The following is an 18,927-nucleotide window of genomic DNA, read 5'->3' on the forward strand; positions in this document are numbered from 1 at the left end:
CTAGAGCTGCTTTCGAAAGGAAGTCTTTTCTTGCAGTGGCATCTTTTCTTTGGGTTACAGTGTTGTTCATCCTTTCTCTGACGAAATAATGAATCCCAGTGCTTCACGAAGTTGAAGGGAAGTGATCTAGTAGTGTTTAGTCTGTTCTGAGCTGATGTACGTTAGTAGCTTTCTTTTTGTTTTTAAATTTTATTAGTAAAATTTTCACCGGTGAACCAGAATCTCTTTTTTTCTATTCTGAAATGCTAGCTTTAAGATTTCTGAGAACTTTGTGTCAAAGAGATATTCGAAAAGTTGCTGAAGTATACAGAGGTTCACAATTTTAAATGTGCAGGTGATCCGGGCACAGTAGATCACACCTGTAAGCCCAGCACTTTGGGACGCCAAGGTGAGTAGATCACTTGAGCCCAGGATTTCCAGACCAGCGTGGGCAACGTGGCAAAACCCTATCTCCACTAAAAATGCGAAAGGTAGCTGCATGTGGTGGTGTGTGCCTGTAGTCCCAGCTACCCGGTAGGCTGAGGTGGGAGGATCACCAGAGCCGGGGAGGTTGAGATTGCAGTGAGCCGTGATCATGGCAGTGCACTCGGCCTGGATGGCAGGGTGAGACCCTGTCTCAAAAAAAAAAAAAAAAATACAGTTAATGAATTTTTACCAAGTGAACCACCACAGATCAAGAAACAGAACATTACTAGACTGGGGTATATTTTTAGGAGTGGCATTGTTGGTTTTAGAGGTGTATGAATAAAACTTTAGTATTGCATATTGTTGAACATTTCCCCAAAGCGGTTGTACCATTTAACAGGGATATTCTGGTTACCCCACATCCTTGCTGATGCCTGTCAGTTAAAAATTATTTTGCCATTCTAGTAGGGGTGCAGTAATGTATCAGCATGGTTTCATTTTGCATTTTCCTGGTATTGAGATTGAGTATCTGTTATTGCCATTTACATGTCTTTTTTTGTAAAGTGCCTGTTAAATCTTTTTATCCAGTTTTCATTGATATGTTTGTTTTTCCGTTGATTTGTAACACTTTATTCTGGATATATGTCCTTTCTAGGATATATATGTATTGCATTTCCCTTTTTTCAATCTGTAGCTTGCCTTTTTACTCTTTTAATGGTATTTTTTCATGAATGGAGATTCTCTAACTCTTTTTTTTCTTTTTGAGACAGGATCTCACTCTGTTGCCCAGGCTGGAGTGCAGTGGCACAATCACAGCTCACCGCAACCTTGACCTCCCAAGGCTCAGGTGATCCTCCTGCCTCAGCCCTCAAGTAGCTGGGACCTACAGGGGAGCACCACCACACTCAGCTCTTTTCTGTATTTTTAGTAGAGATGGGGTTTTGCCACATTGTATAGATTGGTCTGGAATTCCTGGGCTCAGTGTTGGGATTACAGGCATGAGCCACTGTACCTGGCCTGAGATTCTTAATTTTAATGAAATTATACTTTATCAATCTTTTCCTTTATGGTTACTGATTTTGTGTCCCGTTTAAGAAATCAATGCTAAGAATATGGACACATTTTTCTGTGTTAATCTTATAGCAATTTTACTTTAGTTTTTGCATTTTTTTTTTCCCTTCAGACAGGGCCTCACTCTATTGCCCAGGCTAGAGTGCAGTGGCAGGATCTCAGCTCACTGCAACCTCCACCTCCTGGCTCAAGTGATCCTCCCACCTCAGCCTCCTGAGTAGCTGCGACTATAGGTGTGTGCCACCATGCCTGGCTAATTTTCATATTTTTTGTAGAGATGGGGATTCAACATGTTTCCCAGATTGGTCTCGAACTCTTTGGCTCAAGTAATCTGCCCACTTCAGCCTCCCAGAGTGCTGGGATTACAGGCGTGAGCCACACCACCCGGCTGTAGTTCACTTTTTACTACATGGATGTGTCTGCTTGATACAGCACCATTTGTTGAAAAGACCATCCTTTTCCTTCTGCACCGTGTGGCACATTTTTTCATAAATTAAATGGCTGTGTGGTCATCTGATTTATGAAATTAGTGTGGGTCTGTTTCTGGACCAACCTGGGCAACATAGTGAGATCCCATCTCTACAAAAAATAAGAATAATAAACAAATGAATAAAATTTTAAAAATAAGTGCGTAGAGCAGATGGAGTCATAGGTGAAAATTTATAAATGATCGTCAGTTTCTTGGCTACATACAGGTGTTGGTAATTCAGATGTGTTGGGAGTTCAGGCAAAATGTGTTAAGTGAATTATATGGTGTTCAGAATGATTGCTAGATGTTCATTGTGACTTGAATTAGATGTTATTTGAGCCTCACAGAGCTACAGTTTGACTCTTTTATTTATTTATTTGTCTTTTTACAATTTTTACAATCTTCCTGTCAAGGCGGTAACTCTTTTATGCTTAACTGTTCTCAGGTGGCCTCCCAAAGTGTTGGGATTACAGGTGGGAGCCATCACCCCTGGCCATTTTAGTTTTAATAATTTTTATATTTTTCTAATTTAAAAGATTTACTAAAATCTCTTACAGCTATTATTTATGAATCTAGTAGTCATTGTTATTATGATTATTTTGTATGTGTTTAATCTCATTTTCAATATAAGCTCCTGGAAATTAGAGATTTTGTCTCTTTTATTCACCACTGTATTCTCAGTACTTGACCTTGCCTGGCATGAAACAGATACTGAATAAATATCTGTTAAATGAATGAATGAACATACTAATACCATATTCAACAATCTCCAAGTATCACAGTTTTCACCATTTAACAAATAAAATAGCTTGTATAGAGCAGAGTCACAGTCAACCTGCCATAAAAGGAAATGTCAGTAAAAAATAAACCTTTGTGTAGCTGCTAAGATTTTGGAGCTTTTGTTACTGTGGCGTAACCTAGCAAAAGCTTAGTGAGACCACATATAGAATATACATGTACAGATAGACCAGATAGACCAGTATATGAGATTACAAAGATAGTTCAATAAGCATTAACTACACCCACATACTCTTAATTCCTTAACAGAAAGAATCAAATTCTTATTCACTAAGATCTGCCTCAAATATTACTTACTTTGTGAAAACTTCCCTGGCTACTCAAGTATTTAGTCAGGACTCTTTGTTTCCACCCCCTCACCCCCCAGGCTGGAGTGCAGTGGTGCCATCATAGCTCACTAACCTCTAATTCAAGGCTCAAGGAATCTTCCTGCCTCAGCCTCCCGAGTAGCTGAGACTACAAGTGTGTGCCACCATGCTCAGCTAATTTTTCATTTTTTATTTTCAGAGACGGGGTCTTACTGTGTTGCCCAGGCTGGTCAGGACTGTTGATTACATATGACAGAAACCCAACCAACCCTAGTTCCCCACCACCTTTCAACCTGCTCCTCCCTGGGTCTTCCCAGTCTTGGTAAATGGCAGCTCTATCCTTCAAGTTGCCCAAGCCCCAAATCTCAATGTTAACCTTGATTTCTCTCTTTTATCTCTCACAGGTAATCTGAAGGCAAATCCTGTTTAGACCCAGGCGAAGATTCCTGGTGACCCAGGCTCTCACCAGCAGATTGTCCCTTACTGTCCTCCTGAGGGTGTCTGGAGCTTCAGTGCTCTGTGCTCTTGGCCTCCACACTGGGGGTGCCACCAACTCCCACTGTCCAGGGCTTCCAGTGGACTCTCCGAGGCACTGATGTAGAAACGTCCCCATTCGGTGCACCAAGAGCAGCCTCACACGGTGTGGGCCGACAGGAAGAGCTGCCAGATCCAACAGGTAAAAGTCCCGAGGCATCGCCAGCTCAATGGGGTCAGAGAGTCCTCTTTCTGTTATGACTCAGATGTGAAGGGAAGACACCAAGGGCCCTAAACATCACAGGGCCTTGCCTGGAATGAAAAAGATATTAAAAAATATTTGTTAAATGAATGAACAAATCTTCACAGCGTGTGCCGCCCACAACCTGCTATGCCGTGGTCAGGTGGAAGTGATTTTACTTCAGGAGAGGACAGTGTTCTCTTCAGGACTTTTCCTTAGTAGCTAGATCTGCATCCCTCTCCTCACTCTTCCCCTTTCACCCCCCATTCTCTGCCCCCATTTCTCTCTGTTTCCACCCTGCTGTCCCCTTTCACCTGCTTTCTCCTCTTCAGCTTTCGTGGCTCACCCCCTCCCTGTCCAACCGCATCCCCCAGGCTAAGGCCCCTGCACTGTCCTGGGTGGAGAGTTGTGTCTGGTTCTAGGCAGTGCCCTCTAGATGTGTCCAGGATGGGGAAACATGGCTCAGTTGCCAGTATAATGGGTTAAAAGAGTGGCCACTTTTGAAGGCCTTTGCCATTTCCCATTCCGGAATCCTGTAGGATGTAGAATTTATGGGCCACAGTGGAATTCTTGGTTCCCCAGGACCTTGTGGTGGACGCTTGCTTTCCCTGAGCATTCATGGGGTGACTGTTAGGTACCAGGCCCTGCTCTGGGCTAGAGGCCCCATAATGAGTAAATCTCAGGTAACTACCCCACAGAACCCACCACAGCAGGCATTGAGAGGGGGAGAAAGAAAGGGGCATGGCCTGTTTGTGTCCTTCTCATGTGGTCGCCCACCAGGTCCTGGGGGAGTGGGAACCAGTGCAAGGAGAGATGCCCAGTGAGAAAGGCAAATGGGCGATGTCAGGCCCAGGGGCTGAGGCCCTCACCTGCAGCTTCTAGAGTGGAAAAGGAGCAGCAGGGAAGGTCGTGGCCTGGTGTTCTGGGGTCCACTGTCTCATCTCATTTTTGTGGGCACCAGAACTTATCCAAAGACAAGACTTACTGTCTCTGGCAACAGTGGGCCAGAGACAGAATGTGTTTCAGAGGAGGAGGAAGGGGTTGTAACCCATGGAAACAGTATATGGTTTTACAGCAGTGCATCTTTCTCTAATAACTAGTTAGTGTGTTCCTGTTAATGGAAAATATTGGTGGTGTAAGTTCCCCCTGGATGTTGTCATCTTCACGTAAATTTTTTCGCTCCTTCCCTTCCTCCCTCCCTCCCTTCCTTCCTTCCTTCCTTCCCTACTTCCCTCCCACTGTCTCTCTGTTCTTTCCCTTGCTCCCTCCCTTCCTTTCTTCCTCCTTTCCTCCCTCCATCCCTCCCTTCCTTTATCCTTCCCTCCCTCCCTCCTTTCTGTCCTATCTTCTTTTCTTTTTCTTTCTCTCTCTCTCATACTCTCTTTTTCTTTCCTTTTCGTTCTCTCTACTTTTTTGAATAGACCACACTGTACTGAAACCTACATTATTTATACCAAAATCTCTGGAGCTGCTTCTGTCTCGCAGGCAGGGAGCTCCTCCTGTAGCCCTTAGCTCCTCCCAGCCTCCTCCTCCTTTGATTCGTGGGTGCCACTAGGGCAGCTTCTGAGTCTCAGTGGTTCCTAGTCACCAAGTTCTGCACACCCAGATGGTTTGTACCTGTCCTTACCAGAAGCCTGCACTGTCCAGATGGCTGAGGCTGCTTTTACCTAACTGATCTGCTATCTGTGTTCCGGGGGGCGCCCCAGGGTTAAAGGTAAATGGCACAGGCATTGAAATCTCCCACTACTCTGACTCCAGGTTATACACCTCAATGCCAAGTACTAACCACACAATAACAGGATGCCACCAAAACCTTGATAAGGGGCTGCTGCATCCTAATTAAGAAAAATTAATAGACATTATTTTTAAGAATAGTTCTAGGTTTACAGAAAAACTGAGTGGATAGTACAGAGAGTTCTCCTAGGCTCCCCTGTCCTCCAGCACACAATTTCCCCTGTTGTATTAGTGTGGTCCATTTGTTACAATTAATGAACCACTATTGATACATCATTATCAACTAAAGTCCATAGTTTACATTAGAGTTCATTCTTTGAGTTTCACAGATTATGGGTTTTGGCAATTACATGATGTCCTAAATCCCCAATACAGCATCATGCAAAATAGTTTCACTGCTGAAAATTCCCTGTGCTTCACCATTTCATGCCTCCTCCTCTCCTCCACCCCTGACAACCACTCATTGTTTTACTACTTCTATCTTTTTGACTTTCCAAGAGTGTCATAGAGTTGGAATCATACAGTATGTAGATTTGTAGACTGGCTTCTTTCTAGCATTATGTACTTTAAGTTCCTCCATATCTTTTCATGGCTTGATAGCTTGTTTTTTAAAATCACTGAATCAGATTTCATTGTATGGCTACAACACTGTTTATTCCTTCACTTGATGAAAGGCATCTTGGGTACTTCCAAGTTTTGACAATGATGATAAAATTGCTGTAAGTACTTATGTGCAGGATTTTGAGTGAACTTAAGTTTTCCGAAGTGACTGCACCCTTTTGATTTCCACTAGCTATGGAGAGTTCTGGTTGCTCCTCATCTTTGACAGCATGACAGCATTTGGTGTGTTCACCTTTTTGCATTTTAGACATTCTAATAGGTTTACAGTGATATCTCATTGTTGTTTTAATGTGCAGTTCCCTGACGACAAATGATTTTAAGCATCTTTTTCATATGCTTATTTGCCATCTGTATATCTTATTAATGAGGTGTTCAGATCTTTCACCTTTTTTTTTCTTTGTGTTTGGTTCTCAGAATTCTTCATACATTTCGAACAGCAGTTTTTCCATCAGATTATTTTGTAAATATTTTCTGCCAGTCTGTGACTTGCTTTTTCCGTTCTCTTCACAATGTCTTTCACAGAGCAGAAGTTTTAAATTTTAATGAAGCTCAACTTAATTTTTTTCATTAGTAGATTGTGCTTTTGGTTTTGTATCTAAGCCATCGTTGAACCCAAAATCCCCAAGATTTTCTCCTCTGTTGTCTCCTAGGATTCTTATGGTTTTGCATCTTACATTTATGTGTAAGATTTATTTTATAAAGGGTATAACATGCATACCTGGATTTATTTATTTATTTATTTATTTTTTTGCATGTGGTTATCCAGTTGTTCTAGCACTACTAGTTGGAAAGGCTATCTTTGCTGTTTTAAATTGTCTCTAAACCTTCATGGAAGATCAGTGGACTGTATGTAGGCCTGTTTCTGGGCTCTGTATTCTTTTCCATGGATCTGTTTGTGTGTGTTTTCTCTTTTCACCAGCTTCACCAGCTTTCTCTTTTCACACTGTTTGGGTTACTGTAGCTTAATGTAACTCCTGAAGTTGGTAGTGCCAAACCTCAGGGGTTTTTTCTGAACGTCATCATGAGAACCTGGTTGAGATCATTGTAGTAAAACTTGGAAATATGTGAGATTCCCCCTTAGTCTGGTTTTCAAGGAGTTTTTAATGCTCTAGCCAGGCCACCCTCAGCTTCTAGTAATCCATCAATACCGTTTAAGTGCTCCTTGCACTTGCTGTCCCCGGTAGCTTCTCTTCCTGTGAGCTGTGACTCCTTGTGTGTTAGCCTGTCTTTCTCATTTTTAGGGAGGCCATTTTCCCTGTGACCTCAATTCTCTGGTCCACCCTAGAAGGGTTGACTTTCAGTTCATTCAGCTTTTTTTCTAGCTGTGAGGACAAGTGATGACTGCCTAACTCTTTCCGTGTTGGAATAGAAACCCAAAAGTTCGTTTAAAGAATGACTTGTTATAAAAGTCACCTATTGTCAGTGTACAACTCAATGATTTATAGAATTGATTTATAGAATTGTGCAGCCATCAGCAGAGTTCTACTTTAGCACATTTTGTCTCTTCCCCAAATTCCCTTGAACCTCATTGTAGTCATTTCCTAATCCCTGGTCCCCATGACTGGGTCTAAGTAGAATAAATATTTGGAAAGCAGACTTCATTATATCTACATTTTCATGTGTTTGGGACTTTATATAGTGGACTATTGTGTTCATTTTGTGACAAGTAGAGAAGAGATTGCATTCTAGGGATGGTTTTGGGGGGAACATAATAGTGATCCTGTTTATGACTCTCCTTGAATTGGTTCATCTGTGCCCGTGACTGGTATTTGCTACCAAACCTTGTCTGGTAAGTACAAGAAAAGGAATTTTTAAAAATCTGCTATTAAAATCAAGATGATATATTTTCACATCATAATATGTGGAGTTAAGTAATGAACCATCTTTATTTATTTATTTATTTATTTTTGAGATGGAGTTTTTGCTCTGTTCCTCAGGCTGGAATGCAATGGCGTGATCTCAGCTCACTACAACCTCCATCTCCGGGGTTCAAGTGATTCTCCTGCCTCAGCCTCCTGAATAGCTGGGATTACAGGTACCCGCCACCATGCCTGGCTAATTTTTGTACTTTAAGTAGAGACAAGGTTTCTCCATGTTGGCCAGGTTGGTCTCTAACTCTTGACCTCAAGTGATCCACCTGCCTTGGCCTCCCAAAGTGCTAGGATTACAGACATGAGCCACGGTCTGACCTGAACCATTTTAATTGCACTTCATTTTTAAAAACCTTCTCCTTATTATGTTGTTGTTTAATAACTTAAAAGCTATCTGTAGACCAGGAATAATTATTTGCTATATAATATAGCAAAAAATATGTATATATAAATGGACTCATTCAAAATATATAAAGAACTCCTATAGATTACAAAGAAAATGACAGACACCCCAGTATATCAATGAACATAAAAATTTGAGAAGATATTTTCCATAAGAAGGTATCTAAATGAACATTAGGCATGAGAAAACCAAAATAGGATGTCACTAGACACCTGGTAGAATGGCTATAATTTAAAAGACTGAAAATATTAAGTGTGTGGGAATGTAGAGCAACTGAAAATGGCCTACATCTTTCATAGAAATGTAAAATAATACAGTTACTTTGCAAAACTCTGTGTCCATTTTCTACCCATTCACCAAGCAACTCCATCCCTAGCTATACATATCCAGGAAAATAAGTATGTATCTTCACGGAAATAATTGTATGAGAATATTCATAGTTACTTATGCACAGTAGCCAACAAGTAAACCTGCTTCCCATCAGAAAAATGGATATCAAATTGTGTGATAATCATACAATCAATAGGCTATTACTTGGCCAAAACAAAATGAAACAAGGGAAAAACACAATCAGACAAATTAGTGGCATATATAACCACCTGAGTAAGAGAAGTCAAAACAAGAGAACATACTAAATGATTACTTTTTTTTATTTTTTTGAGACGTAGTCTCACTCTGTCCCTCAGACTGGAGTGCAGTGGCACAATCTCAGCTCTGCCTCCCAGGTTCAAGAAATTTTCCCTGCCTCAGCCTCCCAAGTAGCTGGGATTACAGGTACCTGCCATCACGTGTGGCTAATTTTTGTATTTTCAGTAGAGACAGGGTTTTGCCATTTGGACAGGCTGGTCTTGAACTCCTGACCTCAGGTGGTCTGCCCACCTCAGCCTCTCAAAGTCTTGGGATTACAGGTGTGAGCCACCAGGCCTGACCAAAATGATTCCATTTTTATGAAGCACATGAATAAGCAAAATTAATCTATGGTGGCTGCTATAGTTTAAATATTGGTCCCCTCCAAATCACATGTTTAAACGTGGTCCCCAGTGTTGGAGGAGGGGGTTAATGGGAGGTGTTTGGGTCATTGGAGTGGATCCCTCATGAATAGATTAAACCCCACCCTGGGAGAAGGTAGTGAGTGAATTCTCACTCTCAGTTCCTATAGGATCTAGTTATTAAAAAGTGCCTCTCACCTTTACTCTCTTTTGCTTCCTCTCTCACCGTATAATCTCTGCACACACTGGTTCCTTTTCACCTCTGCTGCAAGTGGAAGCAGTCTCAGGCCCTCATTAGGAGCAGATGCTGGTGCCATGCTTCTTGCGCAGCCTGCAGGACTATGAGCAAAATGCATCTCTTTTCTTTATAAATTACCCAGCCTCTGGTATTCCTTTCCAGCAACACAAAAGGACTAAGGCAGTGACAACATTCAGAATATATTCTTCATATGGGGGATGAGTATTGACTGGCAAGGACCACATCAGAACTTTGTGGCATGGGGGAAAATGTTCTCTGTCTTTAACTGGGTGTTATTATACAATGTATAGTTATACTAAAATTTATTAAGCTGTACCTTTAGGTTTTTTGCAGTATACTCTCTGCAAATTATACCTCAGTGAAGAACTGTTAGCATACAACAAAGAGAGAGATAACAAACACTCAAAAATGTGAAAATTGGCCAGGCGTGGTGGCTCACGCCTGTAATCCCAGCACTTTGGGAGGCTGAGGTGGGCAGATCACCTGAGGTCGGGAGTTCGAGATCAGCCTGAACAACATGGAGAAACCGTCTCTACTAAAAATACAAAAGATTAGCCGGGCATGGTGGTGCATGCCTGTAATTCCAGCTACTCGGGAGGCTGAGGCAGGAGACTCCCTTGAACTTGGGAGGCAGAGGTTGCGGTGAGCCAAGATTGTGCCATTGCACTCCAGCATGAGCAACAAGAGCAAAACTCTGTCTCAAAAAAAAAAAAAAAAAAAGTGAAAATTGACAGAAAATAGGTAGCAAATATTTAGCATATAAATAAGAGGGATCCATTGAGAAAAAACCAAAAGCAATGGACTAGAACAAAGACAAAAAAGTATAATTTTTTAAAAAAAGTATAATAAAAAGTTTTAAATTTCAAAGTTTGAAATGATATTAAAGTGGCACACTGTTTCCTTGGGAAAATCAAGTGAGAACCACAAACTCTGAGACTAATTCCAGCAAAAGTATGTAAATCAGTTTGATCTAATGGTACAAGGTTAGCTTTGAAGGCCAAAAGGAACTGGTTTCTAATTCTTTTTCCTCTCGTCACTAGTTTTGTGACCTATGGAAATTTTGCAATTTTTCTGAGTTTGTTTTCTCATCAGGAGCAGGATAATACCTAAGTAACAGGATTGTTCATGGATTTAAATATGATTGCATGGCAGTGGACATGAACCATAATTTTTAAGAATATATTTACACTGAGCTCTCCTTTAACGTGGATAATGTTAAAATTGTAGACAAACAACAAGTGACAAAGAATAGACAAAATGTTCTAACATAAATATTTTTCCTTTGTTTCTAGAAAGAAGTCACACATACGGTAAAAATAATTAGAGAGGACCTAGTTCATATTGAACAATCTTCCCCAAACCCTGAAACGGGTCTACTTTCTAACACCAGAGATGTCTTGACTGAGTCCAACCCCTGCAGTCCCCTCTGTCCGGAATAGACGGAGGAAGTTTGCTCCAGCCTTAGAACAGCATGGGCTGGCAAGCGTTCTCAGAGAGGCTCTCAACTTCAACTCTGAAGGCCCTGAGGAATATGTGCAATTGGGTTGGGTTAAGGCCAAGCTGAGCCACATGACCAGGGCTCTCACCAGCGCCAAAGTCAGTGGAAGGATATCAGTCCCCAGAGCTCTGTTACAGGCCATGGGGTGCTCCATGGAGGGGTGGTGAGCATATGAATAACAATCAGGACAAACATCGGTAATGGACAGGAGGCATAAATAAACAATGTCCACCCTCCACTAAAACCCAGGAAAGTTCTCATTCAAAAAACAATGTCTTGAAGAAAAAACATAGGTACAAATCTTTGTGACTTTGGATTAGACATTTTTTAGGTAGGCACAAACAACCCAAAAATAGATAAATGGACTTCATTAAAATAAAAATCTTATATGCTTCAAAGGACACTGTCAAGGAAGTGAAAAGATAATCCATATAATGGGAGAACTATTTCCAAATTATATATTTGACAGGAGTCTAGTACCTAGAGTATATAAGGAATTCATATAACCTGTTGGGAAATGTTTCTGCCTTGATGATGTTGTACAGACAAGAGATAAACAGTGAGGAATATGCTTAGATGTATTGGGAAAGAGATGGGTCGGTGGCATTGTCACAAGGGTACATGAATACTGAGAGTGAATGCTGAAGGAATGATCCCATTGGTGGTTACCCTCAGGTGAGACCAGGGTGCCTGTGTTTCAGCAAAGCCTGGGCAATTGGAATGCAGGGATCCTAAGATTCCATGACACCCCCACCTTCTAATTCTGTTATTGCAACTGCAGACCTGGCATGCTGGCCACAATCATCCTCACTCTTGTCAGAGACTGAGTGACTGGCAGTGCCTTCAGCTCTGAGCTCAGGCACCTCAAACCTTGGTTTTGTGGTTAAGGATCCTAAAGTGCTGTGGGGAGTGTTCATGTTTTTCTCAACAGTAAATTAAGAATTTTAGTTACTGACATCCCTCAGTCCTAATTAAACCTATTTGATTTCACCAGTTTTTAACCCATCCTGTGTTTGTGTTTATTCTCCCCAGTCCCTAGCTCCACCTTTTCTGCAACAAATGTCAGCATGGTGGTATCTGCTGGCCCTTGGTCCAGTGAGAAGGCAGAGATGAACATCCTAGAAATCAGTGAGAATTTGCATCCCCAGCTGGCAGAGAACAAACAGCAGTTCAGAAATATCAAAGAGAAATTTCTTTTTTTTTTTTTTTTTCCAGCTCTTTTTATTTCCAGGCAGGTAATTATATAAATTTGTGACAATCACTGTGGTGCTTTAGGGAGGAAATGCTGAAGCACAGCTGTAATAGTTTGAGCATCTTGTTACTATCATCCAGCAACTTGGCTCTGCTTTCAGATTAAAAATATTCTCATTAAAGAATTAATATTGTGAAGCCAGGCCAGTAATAGTTGGAGTTTAAACAAATTACATTTATTTTATTTGCTGTGCTTATGTCTCATGGATTCAATTAGGCATAATTAATTAAGAATGTAGCTTTGTATCTCATTTTCCTGGGTTGAAATCCTGGCTTCACCACTTTCTTTTTTTTTTTTTTTTTTTTTTAATTTATTTATTATTATTATACTTTAAGTTATAGGGTACATGTGCATAACGTGCAGGTTTGTTACATATGTATACTTATGCCTTGTTGCTGTGCTGCACCCATCAACTCGTCATTTACATCAGGTATAACTCCCAATGCAATCCCTCCCCCCTCCCCCCTCCCCCTTCCCCCCTCCCCCCTCCCCATGATAGGCCCCAGTGTGTGATGTTCCCCTTCCTGAGTCCGAGTGATCTCATTGTTCAGTTCCCACCTATGAGTGAGAACATGCGATGTTTGGTTTTCTGTTCTTGTGATAGTTTGCTAAGAATGATGGTTTCCAGCTGCATCCATGTCCCTACAAAGGACACAAACTCATCCTTTTTGATGGCTGCATAGTATTCCATGGTGTATATGTGCCACATTTTCTTAATCCAATCTGTCACTGATGGACATTTGGGTTGATTCCAAGTCTTTGCTATTGTGAATAGTGCCGCAATAAACATACGTGTGCATGTGTCTTTATAGCAGCATAATTTATAATCCTTTGGGTATATACCCAGTAATGGGATGGCTGGGTCATATGGTACATCTAGTTCTAGATCCTTGAGGAATCGCCATACTGTTTTCCATAATGGTTGAACTAGTTTACAATCCCACCAACAGTGTAAAAGTGTTCCTATTTCTCCACATCCTCTCCAGCACCTGTTGTTTCCTGACTTTTTAATGATCGCCATTCTAACTGGTGTGAGATGGTATCTCATTGTGGTTTTGATTTGCATTTCTCTGATGGCCAGTGATGATGAGCATTTTTTCATGTGTCTGTTGGCTGTATGAATGTCTTCTTTTGAGAAATGTCTGTTCATATCCTTTGCCCACTTTTTGATGGGGTTGTTTGTTTTTTTCTTGTAAATTTGTTTGAGTTCTTTGTAGGTTCTGGATATTAGCCCTTTGTCAGATGAGTAGATTGCAAAAATTTTCTCCCATTCTGTAGGTTGCCTGTTCACTCTGATGGTAGTTTCTTTTGCTGTGCAGAAGCTCTTTAGTTTAATGAGATCCCATTTGTCAATTTTGGCTTTTGCTGCCGTTGCTTTTGGTGTTTTAGACATGAAGTCTTTGCCCATGCCTATGTCCTGAATGGTACTACCTAGGTTTTCCTCTAGGATTTTTATGGTATTAGGTCTAACATTTAAGTCTCTAATCCATCTTGAATTAATTTTCGTATAAGGAGTAAGGAAAGGATCCAGTTTCAGCTTTCTACTTACGGCTAGCCAATTTTCCCAGCACCATTTATTAAATAGGGAATCCTTTCCCCATTTCTTGTTTCTCTCAGGTTTGTCAAAGATCAGATGGCTGTAGATGTGTGGTATTATTTCTGAGGACTCTGTTCTGTTCCATTGGTCTATATCTCTGTTTTGGTACCAGTACCATGCTGTTTTGGTTACTGTAGCTTTGTAGTATAGTTTGAAGTCAGGTAGCGTGATGCCTCCAGCTTTGTTCTTTTGACTTAGGATTGTCTTGGAGATGCGGGCTCTTTTTTGGTTCCATATGAACTTTAAAGCAGTTTTTTCCAATTCCATGAAGAAACTCGTTGGTAGCTTGATGGGGATGGCATTGAATCTATAAATAACCTTGGGCAGTATGGCCATTTTCACGATATTGATTCTTCCTATCCATGAGCATGGTATGTTCTTCCATTTGTTTGTGTCCTCTTTGATTTCACTGAGCAGTGGTTTGTAGTTCTCCTTGAAGAGGTCCTTTACATCCCTTGTAAGTTGGATTCCTAGGTATTTTATTCTCTTTGAAGCAATTGTGAATGGAAGTTCATTCCTGATTTGGCTCTCTGTTTGTCTGTTACTGGTGTATAAGAATGATTGTGATTTTTGCACATTAATTTTGTATCCTGAGACTTTGCTGAAATTGCTTATCAGCTTAAGGAGATTTTGGGCTGAGACAATGGGGTTTTCTAGATATACAATCATGTCATCTGCAAAGAGGGACAATTTGACTTCTTCTTTTCCTAACTGAATACCCTTGATTTCTTTCTCTTGCCTAATTGCCCTAGCCAGAACTTCCAACACTATGTTGAATAGGAGTGGTGAGAGAGGGCATCCCTGTCTTGTGCCAGTTTTCAAAGGGAATTTTTCCAGTTTTTGCCCATTCAGTATGATATTGGCTGTGGGTTTGTCATAGATAGCTCTTATTATTTTGAGGTACGTTCCATCAATACCGAATTTATTGAGCGTTTTTAGCATGAAGGGCTGTTGAATTTTGTCAAAAGCCTTTTCTGCATCTATTGAGATAATCATGTGGTTCTTGTCTTTGGTTCTGTTTATATGCTGGATTATGTTTATTGATTTGCGAATGTTGAACCAGCCTTGCATCCCAGGGATGAAGCCCACTTGATCATGGTGGATAAGCTTTTTGATGTGTTGCTGAACCCGGTTTGCCAGTATTTTATTGAGGATTTTTGCATCGATGTTCATCAGGGATATTGGTCTAAAATTCTCTTTTTTTGTTGTGTCTCTGCCAGGCTTTGGTATCAGAATGATGTTGGCCTCATAAAATGAGTTAGGGAGGATTCCCTCTTTTTCTATTGATTGGAATAGTTTCAGAAGGAATGGTACCAACTCCTCCTTGTACCTCTGGTAGAATTCAGCTGTGAATCCATCTGGTCCTGGACTTTTTTTGGTTGGTAGGCTATTAATTATTGCCTCAATTTCAGAGCCTACTATTGGTCTATTCAGGGATTCAACTTCTTCCTGGTTTAGTCTTGGAAGAGTGTAAGTGTCCAGGAAATTATCCATTTCTTCTAGATTTTCCAGTTTATTTGCGTAGAGGTGTTTATAGTATTCTCTGATGGTAGTTTGTATTTCTGTGGGGTCGGTGGTGATATCCCCTTTATCATTTTTAATTGCGTCGATTTGATTCTTCTCTCTTTTCTTCTTTATTAGTCTGGCTAGTGGTCTGTCAATTTTGTTGATCTTTTCAAAAAACCAACTCCTAGATTCATTGATTTTTTGGAGAGTTTTTTGTGTCTCTATCTCCTTCAGTTCTGCTCTGATCTTAGTTATTTCTTGCCTTCTGCTAGCTTTCGAATGTGTTTGCTCTTGCTTCTCTAGCTCTTTTAATTGTGATGTTAGAGTGTCAATTTTAGATCTTTCCTGCTTTCTCTTGTGGGCATTTAGTGCTATAAATTTCCCTCTACACACTGCTTTAAATGTGTCCCAGAGATTCTGGTATGTTGTATCTTTGTTCTCATTGGTTTCAAAGAACATCTTTAAGCAAGTCCTTAGAGACTTACAAAGAGACTTAGACTCCCATACAATAATAATGGGAGACTTCAACACTCCACTGTCAACATTAGACAGATCAACGAGACAGAAAGTTAACAAGAATATCCAGGAATTGAACTCATCTCTGCAGCAAGCAGACCTAATAGACATCTACAGAACTCTCCACCCCAAATCAACAGAATATACATTCTTCTCAGCACCACATCGTACTTACTCCAAAATTGACCATGTAATTGGAAGTAAAGCACTCCTCAGCAAATGTACAAGAACAGAAATTATAACAAACTGTCTCTCAGACCACAGTGCAATCAAACTAGAACTCAGGACTAAGAAACTCAATCAAAACCGCTCAACTACATGGAAACTGAACAACCTGCTCCTGAATGACTACTGGGTACATAACGAAATGAAGGCAGAAATAGAGAAATTTCTTATAACTCAAGTGGCCTACTTCCTGGCCAACCAGCAGAGCACATACCGTAAGTTCAATAGGCTCACCATCACGAAAGTGATGAATGATGTCCTGTCTTCTCTCTGAGAAACTAAATGCACTCTCCATCAAAAATAATTTCATCCCTCCCGTACTTCTAGGAAAATAGAAATGGGTGTTTTAGCATTTTGTTAAAGTTGGAAGACAGAGGTACCAAAGTATTTAACAACTTTCCATACTTACAGTTAGGTGGGGGTGGGACTAGAATTAAAATCTCAGTTGATTTCTGTCACAGGCACAGAACGACCTGTTTTCTCCAAGAGGCTAAATCATGTTTTCAAGACTACTGTCTGTACCATACAAAATCCTGCAGACAAATAACGTCTAGTCTGTTCTAAATGTCTGGGACTAGTGAACTTTTATTCAGTTCAAGCTTCTGTTGAGGCCCTATAGGCAAAGCTCTGTTCTAGTGACCCTGAGGGAAACTTGGTGATAGTGCCCAGTACCTGCTCTGAGGAGCTTCAAGAAGACTCTGCTCCTAATAGAACCTGTGGTATCTATAAGTGACAGAATCAAGAGGAGGGAGTGGGGGCCGTGCACAGTTGCTCACTCTTGTAATCCCAGCACTTTGGAAGGCCGAAGTGGGCAGATCACGAGGTCAGGAGTTTGAGATCAGCCTGGGCAACATGGAGAAACCCCATCTCTACTAAAAATACAAAAATTAGCTGGGCATGGTGGCAGGTGCCTGTAATCCCCACTACTCGGGAGACTGAGGCAGGAGAATCCTTTGAACCCAGGAGGCAGAGGTTGCAGTGAGCCAAGATTGTGCCATTACATTCTAGCCTGGGTGACAGGGCAAGACTGGTCAAAAATAAACAAACAAACAAACAAAAATAAAAAAATAAACAGCAGAGAGTACTCTGGTAAGAGGGAAGTCCTAGGGCACAGGCTCTTGTTCCTAAAGAGGAAGAAAGATCACACCCAAGAATGTGTGGAAGTAGCAGTACAGTGTGCAGAGCAGGGACCCTGGGCCTGTCTCCTGGGCTCCATCCAAGTTGCTTGTCTTGTCTGTCCCTCAGTTTCCTCATCTGTTCATACAATACTACAATAATACCTACCTCTGTAAATTGCTGCAGTGAATTACATGAGCTATTTCTTGTCAATCTCCTAGAACATTTATTGGCACAGAGTAAACACTATCTATTAGTTCTTTATTCTACTGTTTCTAAATTAACACAAGCTTTATTAGTATTTGGACATATTTCCCTCATGGCCTTATGTCTCATACTTTATGCTTCAGATACGATTATGATTTAAAAATCAAATATTTAAAAAATCTTTGACGTATTTTTCTTTGAAATTCCCGGTAAAAGGGAAACCATCTGTCCCATAGTCCTAGGGGCCTTTCCGACCATACAAGAAATCACTACTTCATGCCCCAGTGCAGTGTTTTAGAGGAGAGGCTGCAAGGCTTGGACAAGTGGCTCCACATTCAGAGTCAGACCTCAGGGGCTGTGAATTCTGACTCCACTTCATTGTGGTTGAATCATCTGGTCAAATTCCTTGATGTGCTCTTGAGTTTCTCTTTCTTCGTCTCTAAATTTTGGAGAAACAGATGCTAGAAAGTCAGGAGACTGAAGAGTAAAGATGTGGAAATCCCTTCCTAGAGCCTGGTACTGGGGACAGTTTTGTCCTTGGGATGGACCTGACTCCTGCCCTGTAGGCAGTGACCACAGCAGCATGTCCAGCCTTACACTGAAGCAGGCATGTCTGTCTTTTCTCAGAGTATGAAGAGTGCAAAGACCTCATAAAATCTATGCTGAGGGATGAGCTTCAGTTCAAGGAGGAGAAGGTTGCAGAGCAGCTCAGGCAGGCTAAGGAGCTCAGGTGAGGGGATCCCGTGGGGGTAGGCAGGTGGGCAGGTGTGTAAATCTCTGAAATACAGCAGCTCAGCGGGAAAAAGTAAGAGCTAAGCTGGGCTAGGGGAAGGGCAGGAATTGCCATGGCAGGCTCACGACACACAAATATTTATCCAACAGAGAACAAGGATAATAGTAAGTTATGGGTTGCAGTTGTTTCTCAGAGCCTTGTTTTCTTTTTCTCAAACAAGTAATTGTTGAGGTGAAATTTGCATAACACAAACTTAACCAAAGGAGTGGGAACCACCCAGCAGCATTCAGTATACTCAAAATGGTGTGCCTTCACCACCCCACTTACCCTTAGTGAGAATCAGCTCCTGACTGACTGCGGCTTCTCATTCTTTCACTCAATCAATGTTGCCTTCTCGACCCTGTCATTATTTTCTTGTTTCATCTTTTCAATTCGCCCCGTCTGCACCTGGCCTCATTTCTGTACATGGCTTTGTATCTAGTCGCTGCAAGATGCACTGTGTGTATTTTTACATGGAATTGTCCATGGCCAGAGTGAGGAACTGAAAGGATGTCTTTTTGAAGCGGAATTAGGAAGACACCTACTTTTGTTTACAGAAGAGAAAGACTAATGGAACATCATCGAGGATCTTACA

The 18,927-nt window shown here is 41.1% G+C and overlaps 1 pseudogene; it reads left to right on the top strand.

The window, feature by feature from the left end:
• Window positions 1-12,208: 12,208 nt before the first annotated feature.
• The window catches only part of LOC698271 (NBPF family member NBPF3-like), a 39,883-nt pseudogene continuing 33,164 nt past the window's right edge, over window positions 12,209-18,927 (top strand).

The sequence above is a fragment of the Macaca mulatta genome, chromosome 1 (genome assembly GCF_049350105.2).
Source record: "Macaca mulatta isolate MMU2019108-1 chromosome 1, T2T-MMU8v2.0, whole genome shotgun sequence".
Classification (NCBI taxonomy): domain Eukaryota; kingdom Metazoa; phylum Chordata; class Mammalia; order Primates; family Cercopithecidae; genus Macaca; species Macaca mulatta.